This window comes from Bidens hawaiensis, unplaced genomic scaffold (assembly GCF_021521415.1).
Source record: "Bidens hawaiensis isolate Kalapana, Puna unplaced genomic scaffold, B.hawaiensis_p1.1 tig00002273_1, whole genome shotgun sequence".
Lineage (NCBI taxonomy): Eukaryota > Viridiplantae > Streptophyta > Magnoliopsida > Asterales > Asteraceae > Bidens > Bidens hawaiensis.
The window spans coordinates 951,455-972,238 of NW_027491121.1; the positions used below are offsets into that span (position 1 = coordinate 951,455).

At 37.4% G+C, this 20,784-nt stretch overlaps 1 protein-coding gene across 1 annotated transcript in view; it reads left to right on the forward strand.

Moving 5' to 3' along the window:
- Positions 1-20,784, forward strand: part of LOC143614262 (uncharacterized) — a 34,457-nt gene that overhangs the window by 6,764 nt on the left and 6,909 nt on the right. The window lies entirely within an intron of this gene.

The following is a 20,784-nucleotide window of genomic DNA, read 5'->3' on the forward strand; positions in this document are numbered from 1 at the left end:
GCTCTAGTTTATAATGTGTTATTTGACTTTGTTATTTCTAAGCCACGTTGGGCCGAGATAGGCGTAGTCTCGAGGGGTAATAAAGTAAAAGAAAGTATTTTTGCGTCAGCGTGTTCACCAGTATTCGTTGCTGACGTATTTTCTTACATTTTGCAGGTGAACAATGATAGCGCTTGGATGAGTCGAAGTACTACTAATATCCGATGGCTCGGATTGTTTTGTAATAACACATAAATATTTTGTAACAACTTAAACGGGTGCTTTATAATCCCGTCTTTTGAATATATATATATAAATTACACTTTCGATCCTTAAAGTTTTATAAGTCTTCCGCAAATTAACGTAACTCCGATTTATTTACAACTACGATACCAACTATTGGGTCGCACTCCTAAGCCTTAGATGGAGGTGTGACAGGTTGGTATCAGAGCCATCGATCTTAGCGAATTGGGTATCATAAAACAATACCCAAGCTTCGATCCAAGTATAGGAAATAATTGTTTATGTGTTTAGGGATAAGATAGGCTGGTAACCTTTTCTTTCCCTCACTACATTCTAAATCACCAAAATTGTTAGATGTCATTCAAGACTTACATGGAAAATTATGTGCGCAAGGCAAAGGAAGCCGGAATCGCCGAACCCTTTCCTGAAGACAACATGAGTGATGGATACTATGAAGCGTACTTTGACCAAGACGTGGAACGAGACCTGTCCAAACCTTTATACTATCTTGGAAGCAAACACTACCCGATTGACATCCCCGATAGTCCACCAAAACCAAGTGTTGAGCCATCGAGGCACTCAAGCTGTCATCCATCAACAATACCGATGTACCATCCCTCCGAGATCCCGACGTATTACCCATCAGAGATTTCCACTTATCAACCCATGGAGATACCACAACGTTTCCCGACTGGATATGTACCGCCAAATCCACATCCGTCATATGCATTTCTTTCTAACATACCTATTAAGGAAGAACCAAAATCCCCATCCTCTGATTGGATGCAATGTCACTCCGATCCATGCCGATGGTTTACTGGAAGTTCAACTTTTAATGAAGTCAACTCACAACCCAATAATGGAGAAGGGCCGTCCCGAAAGCCCAAGATGAGGATTATGATGCCTATGGAGAGTTTCCAGATATCCTCCATGAACATTGAGACCACACAACCTATGGAAGAGGATGAACCAGAAGAAAAGGAACCGGAAGAGGAAGATGAACCAGAAGAGGAAGAAGATCTTGAAGAAGATGAGGACACTGTGAAAGAGTCCGAAAAAGAACCAGAAGAAGAGCATCCTAATAATCCTAATGAAATGACAAGCCCAATGGAAGGATCACTCACTTCCCACAATGCAAGCTATGGTTCTGTGGATCCGTATGTCCAATATTTGGAGAAACTTAGGATTCGAACTTCGTCAAGCTTCCCACCATTTCAAGGAGAAATTCCCTCAATTCAAGAGCAAGCCGACGAGATTCGAGAGCAGAACCAAGCTGCCAAGACCTACCTCTACCTGTCATCAGACATGGACTATGTTCCATATCCTGAACCGAGGAATCATTACGAGATGGTGACACTGGGATATCGTGACCCACCTCCACAGTACGGATACCCAAATATAGTCCCGCAATCGTATGAGGAGCATTTGGATCGCGCTCTACACGAAACTGATGACTGGAGGAAGAAGGCGAATGAGGAAAAGAAGAAGAAAAAGAGCATAGGAGAGAAACTTCTTCACAAATGTAACAAACTCACGAAAGTTGTGAAGAAGTTTATGAAAGACTAAAGACGGTGGTGATGTGATGTGTGTAAAATAGTTTTGTATGCTATGTGTATAAATAAAGAACGTTTGAAACGTTCTTATGTAATGATAGGACCAGCTATATATATATATATATCGTGGGAACAATATATATATGTATATGTATTGTAAAATATATATATATATCCTTGGGATATATATATATATATATATATATATATATATATATATATGAATGTGTAATAAATAAAAAGTGTGTTTAATAAAAGAAATGTTGCTAAAATTTTCAGACTAAATTAATAAAGAAAAAGAAAATGTCTGAACAAAGTAACAATAACGAGAATGCTCGTAAAGAGAGAGAGAGATAAAAGACAAGGGGAAAGGCCCCGAGAACGAGCAAGAGGAAGAAATTCCCGAAAAATACATGACTAAAATTCAAAAGATGATTAAAGATGCTGTTAGGGAAGAATCCGCGTTTAGATCTCAATCTAGACAATCCAGACATTCTCGAACGGCTAATCCTTCCGTTCATCCCTCTCGAAAATCCAAAAAATCTCATCCGAACCCGTCTCGTGTCGAAGATAGTGTACATGAGTCTAACGCCGATGGTGGAGTTAGACGTGAGTTCAAGAAACTCAAGATAAGTGAATGTTCGTTCAAGGACTTTAAATACTATGGACCGAAAGAGTTCCATGTTGACAAAGGAGCTATCACAACCGTGAGATGGCTCGAGGAGATGGAGACTATTGTTATCACGAGTAAGTGTTCTGAGGAGGAAAAGATCCAATATTCCGCTTTGATGTTCAAGGGTGAAGCGCACGAATGGTGGAATGCGCTGTTAATGAGTAAGGGGAGAGATATAATGTATGGCCTGACATGGGAAGAATTCAAGGCCATGGTGATGGGAAAGTTTTGTCCAATGCACGAAACCGACCAAATACAAACTAAGTTTCTCAATCATAAGGTCGTAGGGACAAATCTCTGCGAATACAATACAAGTTTCTTGAGTACTGTCGCCTTGTTCCCCAGCTGGTTAACTCTGAGTCCAGCAAAGTCACACGATATATTTGGGGATTGCCGTGAGAAATACGCGACATGGTGAGATCGCATCTACCTCAAACCGCCGACTCCGCAATGGAGTTAGCTGGTTACTTGATGGGCGGCATGGTCCGCAACAAAGAAGAGGACAAGAAGGTGACAACAACAGTTGCTCAAGGAAGGACTGGTGGAGGTTCCAACTTTAGAAGCAAAGGCGTAAACCGAACAACTCTGCACCGTGCAAGACATGTAGGAGATACCACAAGGGCCGATGCAATCTCGCCCCGTCTTCTAAAGTCTGTGAATCCTGTAGTACGGGACATGATGCTGATAACTGCTGGAAGAAGAAAATGACTTGCTTCAATTGCAAGGAAATGGGCCATTTAAGTTTCGAGTGCCCAAAGAATAAGCCCGCTGCTGGTGGTGCGGGTGGAAGTGGTCAAAACAAGAAAGGAAACGCTCGAGTCTTCGTACTCGACACAAAAAGGGCTGCTGATGTGCCAGAAACCATCACTGGTACGTTTCTAGTCAACAACACCTATGCTAGAGTTTTGTTTGATTCGGGTGCAAATTTAAATTTTATAGATTATAATTTTTGTAGTCTATTAAACGAACCATTAACAAATTAGATAAAACTCTAAGCGTCGAGACTGCTAGCGGTGAAATCATTAAGATCTCCAAAGCCCTTGAAAACGGAAAAATCCTTTTAGCTGGTTATTTGTTGCCTATTTGTTTGTTACCCATGAGTCTGGCTGGGTTTGATATTATACTTGGTATGGATTGGTTATCCAATAACCATGCACGTATCATCTGCAATAGCAAAACTGTTGAACTTCAAGCCCCCGATAAATGAACGATTCGAATTGAAGGGGACAAAGATGCTGGCCAAGTTAGCATAATCTCTATGATTAGGGCTAACAAATGTTTAAATCAAGGATGCCTCGCATTCATGGCCTACGTCACTGAAGAGTCTAAGCCAAAAGAAATCAAAGACGTTCCTATCGTTTCCGAATTTTCTGACGTCTTTCCTGATGAACTTCTCGGAATTCCTCCCAAGCGTGAAGTAGAATTCAGAATCGATCTTGTTCCCGGCACTGCTCCGATCGCCAAAGCTCCATATCGCTTAGTGCCGACCGAAATGAAGGAGTTAAAGAAACAACTCGATGAGCTTTTGGAGAAAGGTTTCATTCGACCGAGTTCGTCGCCTTGGGGAGCACCAATTTTATTCGTCAAGAAGAAGGATGGTTCCATGAGGATGTGTATCGACTATCATGCGTTGAACAAAGTTACAATCAAAAACCGATATCCACTCCCTCGTATTGATAACTTTTCGATCAACTTCAAGGTGCTACTTCTTTTCAAAAATCGATCTACGTTCCGGCTATCACCAACTTAAAGTTCAATCCGAAGACATTCCAAAGACTGCTTTCCAAACAAGGTATTGACATTATGAGTTCACGGTTATGCCGTTTGGACTTACTAATGCTCCGGCCGCATTCATGTATATGATGAACCGTATTTGCAAGCCTTACTTAGATAAATTCGTTATCGTATTCATCGACGATATACTTATTTATTCTAAGTCAAAGGCCGATCACGAAATTCATCTTCGAACGTTGCTTGAAATTCTTAGAACCGAGAAGTTGTACGCCAAGTTCTCGAAATGCGAGTTCTGGTTGCATGAAGTGCAATTTCTTGATCATATCATCAAAGTAAACGGTATTCAAGTGGACCCCGCTAAGATTGAAGCTATCTCTAAGTGGGAGGTCCCAAAGTCGCCAACCAAAATTCGAAGTTTCTTAGGTTTGGCTAGCTATTACCGTAGGTTCATCGAAAATTTTTCTCGTATCGCCGTTCCCCTAGCCTCATTAACTTGTAAGACTCATGTATGAATGGGGGACGAAGCAACAAGAGGCGTTCGATATGCTCAAACAAAAACTCACCCAAGAACCTATCTTGGCTTTGCCATAAGGAACTGAGGATTTTGTGGTATTTAGTGATGCGTCTCACTCGGGTTTGGGATGCACACTAATGCAACGTAAGAAAGTAATCGCTTACGCCTCTCGTCAGCTCAAAGTACACGAAAAGAATTATACGAATCACGATCTAGAGTTAGGTGCCATAATCTTTGCGCTTAAGATATGGAGACACTATCTCTATGGAGTAAGATTTACCGTGTACACCGATCATAAGAGCTTGAAACATATTTTCGATCAAAAAGAGCTCCACATGCGCCAACGACGATGGATGGAAACGCTCAACGACTATGATTGCGAGATTGTCTATCATGAAGGCAGGGCCAACGTTGTGGCCGATGCCTTAAGTCGTAAAGAGCACGAGAAACCAAAAAGAGTTCGAGCGCTACGTCTAGAGCTTCAAATTGACCTTTTCGAACAAATCAAATCTGCTCAAACTCAAGCGATAAAAGAAAACCAAATCTTCGATGAAAAACGCAATGGCACCATTAACTCGTTAGTCAAGGGTGACGATGGTATCCAGAGAATCGGTAATAGGATTTGGGTACCAATCGTTGGAGGTTTGCGTGAGAAAATCTTGAACGAAGCTCACAAGTCTAAATATATGATGCATCCCGGAAATGATAAGATGTACCATAACCTAAAGGCAAACTATTGGTGGAACATAATGAAAAGGGATGTCGCTTCGCATGTGGCGAAATGTTTGACATGTTTGAAAGTTAAGGCTGAACATCAAAAGCCTTCGGGATTGCTTCAGCAACCCGAACTTCCTGTCTGGAAGTGGGAGTTGATTACTATGGATTTCATTACCAAACTCCAAAGAACGACTCGACAACATAATGCAATATGGGTAATTGTGGATCGTTTAACAAAGTCCGCACACTTTATACCCATCAATGAGTCGTACTCTATGGATAGATTAGCGCGTATCTATGTAAACACCATTGTCGCCTTGCATGGAGTACCGCTGTCTATTATATCAGATCGAGACAGTCGTTTTATGTCTCATTTCTGGAAAAGCTTCCAACAAGCTCTCGGTACAAAGTTGAACCTGAGCACTGCTAATCATCCACAAACCGATGGGCAAAGCGAAAGGACGATTCAAACGTTGGAAGATATGCTCCGCGCTTGTGTGATCGATTTAGGCGGAAATTCGGATGACCACTTACCCCTAATGAAATTTTCGTACAATAATAGGTATCACGCAAGTATTCAAACCGCACCAATCGAGGCGTTATATGGAAGAAAGTGTAGAATGCCCGTGTGTTGGTCTGAAACCGGAGATAATCAATTATCTGGACCCGAGATAGTCCAAGAAACTACCGACAAGATTCTTCAAATCCGGGAACGACTTAAGACGGCACGTGATCGCCAAAAGAGTTACACCGACGTCCGTCGTAAGCCATTAGAGTTCAATGTCGGTGATAAAGTTCTGTTGAAAGTCTCGCCTTGGAAAGACGTTGTTCGTTTCGGTAAGAAAGGAAAAATTAAGTCCTCGATTCGTTGGACCTTTTGAGGTACTTGAACGAATCGGCACTGTTGCATAACGTTTGCGACTGCCTGAGGAAATGCAAGAGATACATGACGTATTCCATGTTTCGAATCTACGTAAGTGTTGACCGATGAATCGTTGGCGATGCCATTAAAAGACGTTGAAATTAATGAAAACTTAAAATTTGTAGAACGTCCATTTCAAATTGAAGATTCGAAAACAAAGAAATTAAAAAGACGAACTTTGAAAATTGTGAAAGCTAAATGGGACTCGCGTAGAGGGCCCGAATATACTTGGGAACTCGAATCGGAAATAAGAAAGAAATACCCCACTTATTCGAGTAAAGCAATCTCGAGGACGAGATTCGTTTCAAGGTGGGGAGGATGTAACATCGTGAAAATTTCGAGTTCAAAGTATCAACTTTTTAAAGCCTAGGGACTAAAATTGCCAAATTTCCAAACTGGAGGGTTTAAAATGAAAAATGTGGTTTTCCTGACCCATCGCGCTACGCGATGAGTCAGAAGAGACTCCCATCGCGATACGCGATGGGGAGTCTGACACAGTGTGACACGTGTGCCACGTGGCACACGGTGGCACCATGTGCTGCCACGTGTCACCACGTGGCAACGCAGCTGCCACGTGTTGCCACGTGGAGCGGTGCCTGCCACGTGTCGACACGTGGCAGACCTACTCTCTGCGTCATCAGGTCTATATCGCGGTACGCGATAGGCCTGCTCAAGGACCTATCGCGTAGCGCGATGGGATCCAATTTGAGGTCTATAAATAGCAACCATGGACATTGCATTCTGCATACCAAACACAACTCTTAACTCTCTCTCTAGCCTCTCACTAGAATTCCAAGTTCGTATAATCGATTTGCCTCGATAAGCGTGCCCCGATCCCTTGTTTGTGTACAACGTTTCCTCGAAGTGGTGCCACCCTCCACCCACACTCAATCAAGAAGGTGTTGTTATAATGACAAGGAGTCTCGAAAGTCGTGTCAACGAGTGTTGAAGATTTGGCGTTCCTCGATTTGCGTGTCGAGAAAAGTGAAGCGGCGTTGAAGTGCTGCTCGAGTCCCTAGGGTTTCTATGCGCCACTAAGGTTAGGCGTAATAATGAATTCAATATAATTCAATATTATATTAAAGGCTTAAGCCTTAAGTCGAGGTTATACTCGATACATCGATAAAAGAAAAGAAAGAAAACATAACAAAGAAATGAATAAAAGATTGATTATTGAATATGATGAATACATATATATGTGTGTAAGTATATATGTATATATTCTTTGTTATGAAATGTTATTTAATGAATAAAGAGTATTCTTAAATAATAAAAGAAAATGATTACGTTTCTTGGAAAAGAAGAAACGTCGGGTTTTTATTATAAAATAAAGGTTTATAATTTACTTTTAAACTAAAGGTTTTTAAGTAAAAGAAAATGAACTAAAGGTTCATCGAGGATTGAGATAAGACTAAAGGTCTTATGCCGGATCGTGTATCCGACTAACAAATATTTATACTCGTACTATAGGTGCGAGATAAAGAAGGGAAAGACCTTGGACGGTGAGTGAAGCCGATCCTAAAGAGATAAGGTGAATACGTACCCAACTTTTATAAACTTGTTTTCAAATGAGTCAACTTGTTATATGAAATTGTTTACAAGGAACTATGTGTTCCTAAAACCATTATAACTATGGGTATAAACCTAGCCCTCAGGCTGTGGTATACGTATGTCTGGATCCTTACATAGGTGGTACTATGCAATCTATGGGCATGATCGCACCACCCTTGGTCGTAGGATGCTCTCCTGCAGGGAGTACGATCGTTGTGTATATTTACGGGTACTTAATCAACTCATTTTATTTCATAAATCAATAAACAGCACATCTCGTTCATATAAACAAATTTGAAATTAAATAGCAATCATATTGTTTGTTTTACTAATACCCTAATAGTCTTGATAACGTTTTTCGTCAAGTCCTCGAGTCAACAAAAGTCAAACCTGTAAAATTTCATAAAATAAAGTTTGTCAACACAAAGGTTGGTGAGCAAATCATAAGTTTGAGCATATAAGTATATAATAATAAAAAGCCACAAAACTTGTATACAAAAAAATAAATAAAAGCAACAACTTGGATAAATAGTTATCGCCAACAAGTTAGCGACACCTAGCTATAAGGGGATGCCAAATAGTCTAGGATTTTATTGACCATTGCTAAACACATTAGCACCACCTAGCTACAAGGGGTTGCCAAGTAGTCTAGGATTTTATAGTTATCGTTAATTGCATTACGTTAACGACACCTTGCCATGAGGGGTTGCCAAATGGTCTAGGATTTATAGTTCCACCATCCAAAAGGGATAAACACATAAGCATGTAAGCATAGGACACCAAATCGAGCAATTATTTAAGTAAAGTATACAATCACATTTGTGGGTTTAAAGATTCAAGTAAATAAAGCATTTAGTTTGATAAGTATGAAATGTCACCCCAAAACGAAAGATGGAAAAAGGGGTATGAAAGTACTCACCTCGATCGATGAATCGAAAAATAAATAGATAAATAAATGAAGCTCGAATGGTAAACGAACAGATCCGACTTGAATCGATAAACACCTTAACTAAAATAAATAATATAATATATATTAATGAACTTGAAACCATAATGAAACTATAGTTGAAATTGTAAATGAAATCCTTAACGAGGGGTTCGGTTTTTATAATAGTTACCGGTTAACTTGTTAACGATTAGGGACTCGTACTTAATTGATACTTAAAATAAAATATATTATTTTATTAGACTTTTAAATAACTAAATCATATTAAATAGCAACGAGACGGGTTTTAAATCAAGAGTTCGGTTGTATAAAAATGAATTGATAATAAAGATTATAACAATATTATTAATAATAAGATAATAATGATAATAATAACTTTAAAATATGTTATATATATGATAATGATGATAATAATAATAACAATAATTATTAATAATAATACTAATATAGTATAATACTAATAATAATAGTTAAAGAATAACAATCTTAGTATTAATTAAAATGTTGTTGATGAAAATAATAATAATAATAATAATTAATATTGACAGTAAATAATGATACCATCCTCGATGTCGGTTCGAGTTCTAAACGAGTTCACAAAATAAATATAATAATATTATTGCTAATAATAAGTGATAAAAATATGATTTTTAATAGATAATAATAATATGATCTTTAATAATATTAATAACAACTTTAATATTTATAATAATAATGATAATAATAATAATATTATCAATTAATAAATATAAAAGTAAGTTACATGTAATAATACTAATAATAATCTTTATGTATTGATATTAATACTAATAGTAACAATAAATTTGTTAAATATAAAAATAATATTAAAACCAGTCTAGTAGAGACCCGAACCCGAGACCTCTAGTTCAACAACTAACGTACAAACCAACCGAACCAAGATAAAATTGTTATTTAAACCCATAAAGAATTAACATATCCATTACTAGGATGTTCATATTTTACCCAATTCAAAACAACTCCATACCCGTCTAGCCTGTTTCCAAGAGTACAACCAATAAATAAAACCATACATAAAAACCTATCATTAACAATTTAGACTCGATAATTGATATATATGAACATTAATAACACCAACACCCAATTTAATTTACCTATTAACTGTCCATATGGTCGTGGCTCTACACCGAGAAGAAACCGAGCCGAGACCGCCGGAGATCGTTGACATTAACCGGAGGGAGAGAGAGAGAGAGAGAGCCGTAGAGAGAGAGAGAGGCAGAGAGAGATGGTTTTCCGGTCGCCGGAAAAGCGACCGGAGAGGGTAAGAGAGGTGGCTGAGGGTGAGGAGTTCGCCGGAAAAACGTGGGGAAAGGAGAAGGTGGCCGGAGGTGATGGAGCTCGCCGGAAAACGAGGGAGCTGAGAGGGTGGGAGTTCGGTGGTGGTGTGCTCGCCAGAAAACGAGGGATTTGGGTGTGGGGTTACCGGAGAACGAGAAGGGAAGAAGGGGGGGGGGGAGGTGGCCGGAGGCTTCTCGCCGGAGATGGAGGTCCGCCGGAATCTCTTGAGCTTGCGGGAAAACGGCCAGGCGGGGGTGGCGGCAGCGGCTGGTGATGTTTATGATGTTAGGTTTAGGGTTTATTTATATATATATATATATCACATATTTTCATAAAGGCCCTCCAAGTTTTAATCAATGTTGAATATGAGTCTAAAGGTTTGTAAAACTCATAACAACTTTACGATAATCATTTGAACCCCTTATGTTTTTCTTAACGACTCTATAATATGACAAACATCGATTTATTGGTGATCGAGGTGTATAATAATATTATATAATAATTAAATAAGGTTATAAAAATGTTGGGTCGGGTTTACAATATGAAAGTTTACAAAATGAATATTAATCGAGACTCAAATTAATGTCACAAATGATTCGAAATTCTAATGGAAAAATGTGTTAAGACACCTAATGGAAATAAGTTACACTTTTGTAACTTATTAACTTAATGAAAAGTTATAAGAAGACAAAATAAAGAATCCCAAACACCCCCTAAGTGCTACATCAAAAAGTGCACACTTTGAGTAGTAAAAATGCATTTTTGGTGATAAATAATCAATCTGGAAAATTTTAAGTATTACATATTTAAAGTTGTTTATTTTTATATGTTATATGAAGTATATGCTTCACTTGGTGAAATTTAAGTATCGGTTGCTTAAATATTAAATAGTCGAAAATTCGGCTTTTTAACGCGAAACCGACGATATTTTAGGTGTTGTTTTGAAACAGCTCCTAAAACTCAAAAAGTCATATGAATTACATAAGATAATATATATATAATAAGGCCAAGATGATAAAACTTGACAATAGACGAGTCGCGTGGCGATAAATGACGCGAAAACGTTAAAATTGAACATTTTTATAAAAAATATTAACGAAACCAAATACGGAAATATATTTATAAACTAAATCATTCAACTTATATATTTTATCTATATAAAGTGTTTTCATACTTAAAGCATTAAGTTTTCATATAAAAACGTAACCTGTTCGCCATTAGACGCGAGACTGACAAAACCGGAAAAATAGTTTAAAAACATAAAGTTTATAAAACTTGGAATAAAATTATGTATAATTTTAGTAATTAAGTTATACTTAAACATGAGTTTGATAAAAATAAATAATCTATAATTAATATAAGTATTGTTAAATAATTAGTAGCAATATCTATCTGCATAAACTTGTTTAATTGTTAAGTGTGTTATGTGCATAGGAATAAATATTTCGAGAATTAGGTGTTTGTAATATGTTAGAATCTTGTGTGCTTGTGCGAGAATAAACAATTTGGACTTAACCGAACCAAAGGTCATCAGTAGGACGTTTGAACACAAAAATAATAAAATAATGAAAATAAATAAACGTTTTCTTTAAGAATGAAACGTTTGTGTGAACACTTTAAGTCCGATGAACAACTTATATTATATATGTGAATGGATTATTAAAACGTGTACTATATTAATAGGACAGGTACCAATGTTTGGATGTTTACCGACATTATACCGCTAAAGGTGTGTTTCTCAGAAATCCCCACCATTTTAAATGTTTTAATGATTTAGCGAAGAACACGTTTGTGTTAAAACACATTTTATTTTGACAATTGTGGTATTGTAATAACTTTAAACTGACCAAAATGAGTGAATATGGTCGGCTGATGAGACGGTGGTTTCGCAGCCTTTATAATCATTAACTTGTGGAAAGGCATAGAAATATTGGTAGATCTATCGGTTGACGCCCTATCATCACCGGTCGCGCCGGTGGGTCATATGATAAATATTTTGAATTATTGTACGCTTTGATTATAGGTTTAAAAGTTTTACATTTGTTATATTCTTTGCTAGTCTATAACTATCAGAAGTTGCTAAAGAATAAAATGTTGAATTTTGGATACTTTCGTTGCGAGACGAAAGGGATCCACTTGGTATGTCGTTGTGGCGAAGACCTGATTTTTTTTAAACAACTTTCGTGTAAGTTGGCCTTGGTCCTGTGAGGGCAAAGTAAAACATTAACTTTGATCAAGTATGGACAAAATAGTTTTGAGATAAATAAAATGAGACTTTGTGTAATTTTTTTCTTTGTTTTGACAAAAAAAAGTTGTGTTAAAACGACACTTTCGTTAAGCGAAAGGGGTCTAATGGATTTCATGAGACAAAGCGGATGCTTCGTGGAGATGATGTGGGAAAACAGGCGCTGGACTTGTAATTTAAATAAACCGTGTACTCTGACATGTGTGATTTATGACATATTATAAATAAAGTCCAACTTGTATATGAATATGTTGTGATTGAATACCGATGGCTAAACGACGACTGTCCCCGTCCAAATTAGTTGATTAAGTCTTCCACTGTTAAATTAAAGTATTTTTTTGGGGTGTGACACATTATACATTCAATTTCGCAATTTACAGACACCTGGAAGCGTGTGTCATCATAGTCAACGGGATTATGTGATTCACCACCTGGAAAAGCAATCCGGGTCGTTTGGTTCATGGAATGCATTTTTAAAGGGATTGGGAAATGGAATCTGATGGAAATGAAATTAATTTCAGTTAAAACTCATAAGATGTTTGGTTTTTAAATTTAAGAAAAGAAATGGGAAGTGAAAAAAATAATTACAAAATTATCCTGATCAACCGATTCCTTGACTTCAGTTCTCCATTTACAGTTTGTTTTCATGAACCATCGTCTTTAATCTTCACTTTCATTTTACTGCTACGATATCAATAGAACACTCATTGATTCAACCATGTGTAACTTTTCAAGTTAACTAAAACAAATTGGGCATCATTCATCATTATTCTTCTCATGGAAACCAACAAATCAATTTTGGAAACAAAATCATTCGTGATGTTGGTTGCCGCTACTGTATGGGAATGGAGAAGGGCTGCAGTGGTGATGGTTCAGGTGGTTTTCTGGGGTCTCGACTATATATGGATTCTAGTTAAGTGTTGTGAATTTTGGTCCAAAGTAATCAGACCGTATAATTTAGTTGTGTACAGGGTGGGAAGTCTTCAACTTTGCAGGCGATTGGATCAGGAATGCGTCTTTCTTGCTTTTGCTATTTGATTTGTATATTACTGCCTTGCTTTCAGTTTTGTTCATTTTTGGGATAAACAACTTTCAGTGATGTAATGCATATTATAAAGTAACAAGTCAATATTTCTATAACAACCTAAATGTATATGAAAATCACTAAAGTCATTACATTCTTGTATGATGGATAACAGGTTTCAATTTCTTGATGCAGCTTGTTAGCCTAACAAAGACACAATGTTATGAACTTACCTTGTTAATGTATGTGAAAGCGTGCGCGTGCACACACACACACGCACATATATGATTATTTCTTTTGAGAATCACTTTGAGTTTTAGGAACTCGAAACTAATGAGGGCGGTTACTGTATACTAAAAGGTAAGATCGTCAAATAATCCCCATTCCTTGTTATGTTTTGGGGCTGTGTGCATACTCGATGTGATTAGTTAATACACTTATCCTAAGTGATAAGTGTATGCCATATATGTTTTATGTGAAAAGTATGATTGACTGTTTGTCGATACATGAACGATCTTCGGATATTGCATGTACTGCCAGGTAAAGGTTTGATGATAAAATTGTTGTATATGAAGAATGAGTGATGTATGTATGTATGAAACTTACAATTATGTATATAGAAGGGTATGGTATGAAGGTATGGAAGAAAGGGTGACCGGACCCTAATAATATCCTAGGATGGAGGGTACTGGACCCTAATAATATCCGAGGATGGAGGATACCATACCTTAATAATATCCGAGGATGAAGGGAGACCGGACCCTAATAATATCCGAGGATGGAGGGTACCAGACCCTAATAATATCCGAGGATGAAGGGAGACCGGACCCTAATAATATCCGAGGACGGAGGGTACCAGACCCTAATAATATCCGAGGTATGTAGGGTGAAATGCCCTTTATAACGTAAGGTTAGCTATAAATGTGTATGGATGAATGAATACATGTTATGTATGTAATGCGTACATTTGGGAACGTATATGTGTATGCAAAGTAAGTTATGTGATTAACTAGAACTCACTCAGCGTAGCTGACTTTTAGTATGCACGTAGGTTAACAGGCTGAGACAGCTGGTTTGAGATGGACACATGGCAGGATTGAAGAGGCTGACATCTGAAGATTTGTCATGATGTTTTGATACTATGTTTTAATTATGTTTTAAAAAGACAAGTTATGAATGTCTATAATGAATGGTTGACTGTTATATTATTCCGCGAAAGCTTTAATTAACTATGATAACTTTAACTGTGTTTATGAGTAAATCCAACGTCCAATGTAGGGCACCGGGACCGGGGCCTTACATCTACCCGTAGCATCCTTTTATAATTTATAAACCCACTTCAACCCGATCGCTTTAAACCCGTTTGGCTTGTCAACAAGTTCCCACGTCTTGTTTCGTTCAATAGATGCAATCTCCTCGTTCATTGCATTACCCCATTCTTTTACTCCAGATGCCTCGGCATAACTCGTCGGTTCACCATCTTGAGTCAAAAATAATACTTCATCTTCAAACCCTTCATCCCTTTCTAACCTGTATGGAAACTCAACATTTAACACATAATCATTCAACTTTTTAGGTAAAATTGAGGTTCGGTTCGACCGTCTTGGGGTAGATGGACCTGGGTCAGCATGTAAATTAGTCGAAACGGGCTGCAGATGCGTGCAGTTTGCTGATCGGGCTGCTTTCGCTGCTGTTCGGGCTGATTTCGGTGCTGTTTAGGCTGAATTCGGTTTTGTTTAGGCTGAATTCGGTGCTGTTTGGGCTAAAATCAGTGTTGTTTGGGCTGATTTCGCTAGGGGTATTTTCGTCAAACAAGTTTATAACGTTACCAACTTGTTCCAGATTAACTACCAAATTTTCACCCGAGTTTTCACCACTTTTAGACCAATTCCAACCTTGTTTCTCATTAAAAATAACATCTCGAGAAACATGAATTTGATGTCTAACCAGATCGTACATCCGGTATGCCTTTGTCCCAGGTTCGGTACCGAGATAAACCATAGGGGTACTTCGGTCGTCAAGCTTTTTAACCGAAGTAGTTGTAGGTGTTTTCACATAACCAACACACCCGAAAACACGTAAATGATCAAGATTGGGTTTTACACCTTTATATGCTTCATAGGGAGTCTTCTCCGGTAGTGATTTCGTTGGTACTCGGTTTAGGATATAAATAGCATGTCTCGCCGCTTCTCCTCAAAACCGTTTTGGAACTTTTGTGACATGGACCATGCTTCTAATTGTGTCAATCACAGTTCAATTTCTCCGCTCCACCACACCATTTTTTTGGGGTGTGTATGGGGCGGAATAATGTCGTGTGATTCCTTCACTTGTGCAAAATTTTGAGAACTCACAAGACGTGAATTCTCCTCCGTTTTCGGTTCGAAAAATTCCAATTTTGCACATGCTTTCACATTCAATCAAACTTTTATATTTTTTGAAATAGTCAAAAGCTACGTCTTTTGATTTTAACCAAAATCCCCACATGAACCTCGTGTGATCATCAACAATAAGAAAAATAAATTTCTTACTCGACGGTGTACTCGGTGAAATTGGACCACATAAATCACCATGAATCAAATCAAGTGGTTTCTTGGCTCGAAAATGTGTTTGACCGGGAAACGGTTTCCGGGTTTGCTTACCTACTAAACAACTATCACACGGATTAGTATAAGTAATAAACGAAGGAACACCGGGTAGCATATCCTTGGTTGTTAGAAGTTTCATTGACTCGAAATTCAAATGGCCTAAACGCACGTGCCATAAACAACCCGGATCTTCAATGTTTGATACTAAACATACCGGTGTTCCAACCTGAAGCCGCACCTTATACAACCGAGTCCTTGATCTAACCGACTTTATCATTACATTTCTCGATTTATCAAGCACTAAAAGTTAGTCATCTTCCATAATCACCTTGCACCCGTTTTCGGGTGCTTGTGCCAAGCTTAAAATATTGCTCGTTAAACTTGGGATAAAATAAACGTTAGTTATTACCCTCGCAACACCATCATCACAAATAGCAGTTATCGAGCCTTTTCCCTTTATGTCCACACACGAACTATCACCGAAACGAACTTGGCCAACAACCGTTTCATCTAAATCAGAAAAGTAAGATTTCATACCCGTCATATGATTGCTCGCCCCATTATCGAGGTACCAAACGCCATCCTCCTTCGGTTCCGACTCGTACCTCTTCGGATGCACATTTTATTCGTTCAAGAAAACTTCTTCGTTAATACTTATATTCATTAAAACTTCCTTCGTTGCTTGCCCGTTTGCTTCAGTTAGGTTTAATTCGGGTCGTTTTGCTCCGACTCGTTTTCCTCTTCGTTCCGGGCATGCCGAAGCGAAGTGACCCATCTCGTCACACCGAAAACATTGAAAGCCCGAATAATCCTTTTTCATACCCGAACCACCTTCTTTGTTCTGGTTGTATTTGCTTTTCGATTTGTCTCGGGATTGCTCTTGATGTCGTTTTCCTTTCCCTTTTTTCCCACCCTTGGAGTTGCTCGGAGAAGAAGATTTATTAAACAAGAGCTTACCATGATTATCATCCATATCATCGACACTTTTCACACGGTCCTCGTAGGCTTTTAATCTACCTACCGCTTCTTCATACTTTATGGTTTTCAAGTCAATAACTTGTTCTAATGAGGCAACAACGTTTATAAAGTGCTTAGGCATGCTTTTAAAAATTTTCTTACTAGCCTTTGTTCATCGAGTGCAGAACCGAGTGAGGCGAACTTTGAGGCTATACCGGATAGTCTCCCGGAAAAGTCATCAATAGTATCGGTGTCCTTCATCCTCATGGCTTCAAATTCAGTAATCAAGGTATGTAGGCGAGCCTCCTTAACCCTCTCTTCGCCAACATAACGGGTCTTGATCGCATTCCAAATTTCCCAAGCAAATTCGTATTGGCCAACTTGTTGGATTTGTTCTTCCGGAATGGATTGAAACAAATATGCAATTGCATCATTGTTCTTCTTTTCATCTACCACAACTATTGATCTCGGCTCAACAACATCCCACAAATCATGACTTCGAAACATGGCTTTGATTCGAAGCGCCCACGTGGTGTAGTTGTTCTTCGTGAGCATCGGACAGAGTAAAGGAATTGAAGAACCACCCGTACGGTTCGAAGAATCACCCATAGCTACTCTTCTTCTCTGCGGCTGTAGGTTTTTACGATTCTTGAATCGATCGTGAAACAGAAAAAACGTGTAATTAAAAAAGAATAAGCGCGTCACAATCTGCGGTGATCTTTAAAGCCAAAAACTTCACTCCGTCGGTCTTCAATAAACAAATATGTGATGGATTAATTGTCGATTATTAGAAAACAAATAATATATGATTGAAAAGAAAACACCAGATTGATTTTCACTTCTTCCCAGGTGCGACCAATGATGAATTAATTGTTGAATATATCTCCTTGGGTCTTGAGATAATTAAAACTCACGACAGGTGTTAACAAAATTAAGGAAAATTCTTAAAATGACCCTTTTAGGAGAGAGAAAATTAAAAATAACCATAAATTTCAACATATTCTCAAAATAGCCCATCAAATTTGAATTGAGGAGGCGAGATCTGAAAAAATCCCCCGGCCAATAAAATTTAGACAAGTGTCAAAATCCGACGGGATTTTTAAAAATATTGGGGGACCAGTCCATATTTCCAATTAAAAGTTCTTGAAATTAAACAGTCTTTTCCGACGGTTTTCTAATGTTTCCTAACGGGTCCCCACAACTTCCAAAAACATGGGAAAATGTGCCTTCAAATTCAGTCTTTCAAGACGCATTTAGGGTGAATTTGTACCAATAAGATCATAAATTTATAAATATTGAGGGATCCCTCCATATTTTTGAACTAAAATTTATATTCCAAAGCGTTCTTGCCGGACGGGTTATTTAAGTTTCTTATCTCGACCATATATATTTTGAACTCATGGAAAAATGTGCCATTAAATTTTGTTTTTCAAGACACTTACTTGAAAATTTGAACTAAGGGGATCATATTTTTGAAAATATTGAGGTACCCGTCCATATTCTTCACAAAATCTTAATATTAAAAAGTTGTCTTGCCAGACAGGTTATTTAAATTTCTTATCTCGACCTTATATTTTTAAACTCATGGAAAAATGTGCCATTAAACTTTGTCTTTCAAGACACTTACTTGAAAATTTTGAACTAAGGGGATCATATTTTTTAAATTATTGAGGTACCTGTCCATATATTCACAAAATGTTAATATTAAAAGTTGTCTTGCCAGACGAGTTTTTTAAGTTTTTATCTCGACCCTATATATTTTGAACTCATGGAAAAATGTGCATTAAAATTTGTCTTTCAAGACACGAATATTTAAAATTTGTACGAAGGAGACGAGTATTTAGTATATTCTTACTTGTCCATCCATATTTACATTATATCTATCATCTTCATCAATCCTCATTCATTCACATATTTTCATCAAATTCTAACTCTTGAATCAAATTATGAAGTTTAAGAGGGGTGATCAAGTGGAGGTTATGGATATGGGTCCCGGGTTCGTTGGATCCTATTATGACGGCAACATAATCTCAACGTTCGGAAACGAGTACATTTTGTCAATATTTTAAAATGTATGATCCCCTTAGTTCAAAATTTTCAAGTAAGTGTCTTGAAAGACAAAGTTTAATGGCACATTTTTCCATGAGTTTAAAAATATAGGGTCGAGATAAGAAATTTAAATAACTCGTTTGGCAAGACAACTTTTTAATATTAAGATTTTGTGAAGAATATGATCGGGTACCTCAATATTTTCAAATATATGATCCCCTTAGTTCAAAATTTTAAAGTAAGTGTCTTGAAAGACAAAATTTAATGGCACATTTTCCATGAGTTCAAAATATATAGGGTCGAGATAAGAAACTTAAATAACCCGTCCGGCAAGAACGCTTTGGAATATAAATTTTAGTTCAAAAATATGGAGGGATCCCTCAATATTTATAAATTTATGATCTTGTTGGTACAAATTCACCCTAAATGTGTCTTGAAAGACTGAATTTGAAGGCACATTTTCCCATGTTTTTGGAAGTTGTGGGGACCCGTTAGGAAACATTAGAAGACCGTCGGAAAAGACTGTTTAATTTCAAGAACTTTTAATTGGAAATATGGACTGGTCCCCCAATATTTTTAAAAATCCCGTCGGATTTTGACACTTGTCTAAATTTTATTGGCCGGAGGATTTTTTCAGATCTCGTCTCCTCAGTCCAAATTTAATGAGCTATTTTGGGAATATGTTGAAATTTAGGGTTATTTTTAATTTTCTCTCTCCTAGAAGGGCCATTTTGGGAATTTTTCCCAAAATTAAACAACTCAAAAAACAAGCAACAAAACTTCCGTCGATCTTCAAAGAATTACTCGATAAACACCGAGAGCGAGCGTAACCGTTCTTATACCAATTGAAGTTTGGTAACAGAATCGAAAACACAAAACGATTTTAGATCATAAGCTCAATCCTTGTAACTTTCATTAGCTCGAAAAATTACAATGCATAAACTCTCAATGAAATAACCCATGAGCTCGGGTATATATACTAGTTTAAACATGAAAAACTAATTAGACTAGAATACAAACTCCTTATCATACTCAAATACTAATTAGTAAAAACATATTTAAACAATTAATTAAATAATTTGTAGCCCAAGTAATGTGCTTGACTTGGTCTCCAAGATACCGATCCACCATAGGCTCGATGGACCAGACCAAACCAAACCAAATTATGGCTAACAAAAAGGACAACGACATAGTCACTCAAGCCACAATACACGAAAACGTGGAGTTAACCCAAACCGATCAATTGATTTTCTTGTACATGGACCTAAGTTTTATCTAACCGAAGAAATTCCTTTTGTAACTTAAAAGTTGTTTGGGTAGGAGATAGTTGTGGAGAATAGGTCAAAAGAACATAGTCTCTCAAGCCACTAAGGCGTTTGAGTAAGTTAAACGTTACGAGAAGAGTAGGTTATAAGTTATAGTGTTATGACGTATGACGCAAGTAAGTTGAAATAAGGAATCCCAAAGACCCCCTTACCTTTTTTTTAGAATCTTTAATTAATTAACAATATTTTTTGGGAGACTTGTTATACTGGTGGCTTTTCAATTTTATTCTTCCCGGTTCCCATAGTCCAACACTAGCTCTTACATCTAGACATTAGTCAAACTGCTGCAAATTAGACCTCTTTAATCAAGGGTAACATATCAGATCTATTTCATCAACGGTTACAGATCAGATCTCTTTCCTCGATGGCTGCAAACCAGATCTAAAAGTTATAATTTTATTCACCTATATTCTTGTTGCACGTTTTTTTTCTTGAACAACCAATAAACAT